We start from the raw sequence: 4143 nt of genomic DNA on the forward strand, positions 1-4143 counted from the left end.
GGCGGGTGCGGGCACACGCCTGCGGGCGGCGGCGGGGACCGGGCCCGTGCGGGCCGGATCTGGGCCCCGCGGGCCACGCGGTGGAGAGGAAGGCAGCCAGTTGAGGTGGCGCTCGCTAATTGGTGCAGGAGGCGGCGGTGGGTGACGTGGCATAGTGCCATTGGGCGGGAGGACGTGGCCGGCGGGGCGGACATTGTCCGGCGCGGTGAGGACGCGTCCGGCGGCACGAGGGAAGGAATTTTTAGGGTTTTGTCCGCGAATTTGGAAGGGTTGCACATATTTATAGGTAGAGGGAGCTACGAGAGTCCAAATGAGGTGCGGTTTTCGGCCACGCAATCGTGATCGAACAACCGAGATGATGGAGGAGGTTTAGGTGGGTTTTGGGCCAAATTGGAAGGGTGTTGGGCTGCAACACGCACGAGGCCTTTTCGGTCCCTCAGTTAACCGTTGGAGTATCAAACGAAGTCCAAATGGTATGAAACTTGACAGGTGGTCTACCGGTAGTAAACCAAGGCCGCTTGGCAAGTCTCGGTCCAATCCGGAAGTGTTTAATCCCCACACATGAAAATAAGGTAGAAATGACCACCAGAGGAGATAGGAGCGCCGGAATGCAAAATGGACAACGGGGAAAATGCTCGGATGCATGAGACGAACATGTATGCAAATGAAATGCACATGATGACATGATATGCAATGCATGACACGCAAGCAATGACAAGGCAACAACAGCGAATAACTGGAGGACACCTGGCACATCGGTCTCGGGGCATTACAACACTCCACCACTACGAGAGGATCTCGTCCCGAGATCTAGAATGGCACCGCAGGGAAAACGAAAGAGAAAAAGAAGAGGTAAAACTAAGTTGCATCTTTGACAAACAAGTGAAACCAAAGAACCTTGAAAAGGTTAAGCCATTTCGATAAAAGAATACAAAGGAGATGAACGAAGTTGAAAACACTCCGTTAGAAAAGAGGGACAAGAAGGAACAAATTCGGGTAGCACTCCGATTGAAAAGAGATGCAAGGCTTGACAAGGCGAAAAGAACTTGAGCAAAAGGGCACAACACTCTGGTTAGATGGATAGGCATGAAAAGAACATGATCTTTGACAAAATGAGATGATGGTTGAAGAAAGCAACATGACAATGCCTCCGGAACAAAAGAATAGAAGATAGATAATTGAGCTAGGAGAATGGAGAAGAAAATGCCAACTTCTGACACAAAAGAGTTGAAAAGGCATCCTTAAGTGAAAGGTCGAACGGAGTTATTGGAAAACCAACAACGAAATGATAAGCTTTAAGTGGGCTTATGGAAAACATCTCAAAACTGAGTAGAAATTATGTCACTGACGGAAACGATAGATTGGAATGATAAGAACAAGGAAACGAGAAACTTTTTCACCGGGAGGATAAATGAAGAACTTGGGTCATCATGAGCAACATAAATAGCAACCATCCTTCTTGAAGACTTTAGGTGCAACATGACACAAGATAACTCGAATGAAGAAAGTGATGGGTTTAAATACCTCATTCTTGACAACATGTGAATCATGAAACATGAACTCAAATTATCAAGAATGACATAATACCACCTCCAGTAGAAAAAAATTGCACTCCAGATTGCAAGATGAAGAATTCTTGAGCACCTCTGAAAAGAAACTTGATGAACACTTCGAGAAGGAATTAAATCCTTGATGAACTAGCATGTAGAACCTTCGTGCAGAACTCCGGTAACAAAAGGATGATCAGAACGGGATGAAGGACAAGTTGAAAACACAAGGTGAATCCTTGCAATGATTAGATAGATTTTTGGAATGATATAATTGAAATAACTTTGAGCTCCGGAAAGAAAGATGGACAACTTGAATCGAGAATTTGATGCACCTCCGGAATAGGGAATTAATCACTTGGATGAACAAGAATAAGGATTATGTTATGCGTATCCTTCACCAATTTAAATTGATGACAAACAACGGATTTGGCATACTATTTATTCTCGTGGACAGGATTAAGGAGAGGCATAACTTAAGCTTGAGAAGGTCTTCAACAATCCACCGGTAGAATTAGGAAAACACAAATGCATTTATATGATAAACGAAGGAAGAAGAAACTTGGAAGAACCACCGTAAGAATTGAACATGAAAATAGCAAGAGCACAAATTCACCGGGAAGAATTGGAAAACGAAAGAAGATACTTGAAGGAATTTAGATACAAGAGAATGAATAGATCTCGAACTGATAGGAGAATATTTGAATGATGCACCGGTAAGATTTAGAGAAAAAGAGCTGAAAGCTGAGAACGAATAATTATGAGATGATGGCCTCCAGAGAATCAAATTTAAAAGACTCCTGAATTACACCGGATGGGTGAAAAGAATTTGGTGATCGAAAACAATTATGAGAGGATGGCCTTGAACTAGAACCACGAATCTCTGAGAGAACGGATAAGATATGGAGGTAAAACTCTTCTTCGGTCTTCAAATTCTGAGAATGACGATGAGAAACACCACCATGTATTGTTCAGATACTCCGGAAGAATCAAAAGCGAAGAGGTTGAGCCAACTATGAAAAGAATTTGAAAAATCTTGGAGAAAGACATTTGACTGATGATAAATCATTCTTACGCCAAACTTCGAAAAGAAAATTTGGGGATAGCTCCAGGAAAATAAGAAGAGTCAGGTAAGATCCTGGGAAAAGACCTGTGGGTTAGGGCCCACTCAAAAGAAACACCATTGAATGATTTAAAAGATAGATTGCGCCGGTTGAAATAAATGGCTTGAATGAGGTAACATCCTTGAAAGATCTTGAATGAATATAGAGTGGAACCATGAATCTTCGAGATGTCTTGAACACTCCGGAACAATTGAATAGGGAGAGGTGGATGATTAAGAGGTGTATCGGTATGAGAAGGTATTTGAAACGAGGAAAAGGATATGATCAACAAGGCTTGAATTGAAATCCACCGGAGAAGAAAAAGAATGATGAAAGATGAGCTAGTAGAACATCTTCATGGAAAACACCGGGTAAGAACATTGCCGGAAAAAGGAATGGAGAGACTTCACAATAATAAAAGGATACTTAATAAAGAAATCTTAGTCCTTCGAGAAAAAAGGGGTGGGTGGGCGGGAAAACAAAGGCAAGCTTGGGGCAGATGAGATGAACACCGTTGAAAAGAACTGATAATTGATCTTGCGGATGTTGAAAACAATCGGATTCACTTGAAGAGAACCAGCCGGTTGAAAGGAGTGATATGACAAACTCGATTATCGAGAAGGATTAGTATCCACATAGGAATATGAGAACACCGTTTAGGAAAAGTATGGAATCACACTTGACTTCGAAGCAACTCGAATACCACAACTCAAAACAAAACAAAGGATTGGCTTGCAGAATAAGCCGGAACAAACATATGATAGAGATTTCATCCAAAGTTTTTGTGGTGGGGCCTACACGGGCTCGATCGTACAGCACCATCATGTACAAGGCAGTGCACATGACATACGAAGCGTCCCCGAGTCGGCATAGCCAAGGACTCTTTAAGACACAACGAGACCACTGTAAAACCGACCGTGGATAGGCGGACCACTAGACGTCGAACCCCAATTTCATATCATACATCTGTCAGAAAGATATCCTAAGAGCTACTTGAATTCCCACTTATAAACTCCCGAAATTTTCCGGTTATGCAATCAAGTGTTGGGGATACAGGGGAAGCATAATATCTCACCCAAACTAACAAATCCTACATCTAGCTGTATCCATCCTTCAACACATAACCAAGAAACCTTCGGAAATCATCTACCTCAACCTTCGAAAAGCATCTGTTATACAAGTTATGGCAATACTCCAAACTCCCGCCCCAGTACTGGGTGGCGTCGAGGTTATCTCACCAACAACTGCATAAAAGAGATTTTCGATGTCGGCGAAACTAACCTCAGGTATTCCAGAACTGCAACGATAAATTTGTGACGACAACACCTCGGAGCTCAACTCCCCGGGCACTACCACAACCCCTAAATGACAGGAGGCACCAAGAACAATGTTCTCGTCACAAATCGATTGGAACGATTCCAAGATACCCGCGTGATCCTAAAATTTTTTTAGTGAAATTTGAGAAGAGAAGAGTCAAAACTCTACGTCAGGAT

This window comes from Triticum dicoccoides, chromosome 4A (genome assembly GCF_002162155.2).
Source record: "Triticum dicoccoides isolate Atlit2015 ecotype Zavitan chromosome 4A, WEW_v2.0, whole genome shotgun sequence".
Taxonomy (NCBI): domain Eukaryota; kingdom Viridiplantae; phylum Streptophyta; class Magnoliopsida; order Poales; family Poaceae; genus Triticum; species Triticum dicoccoides.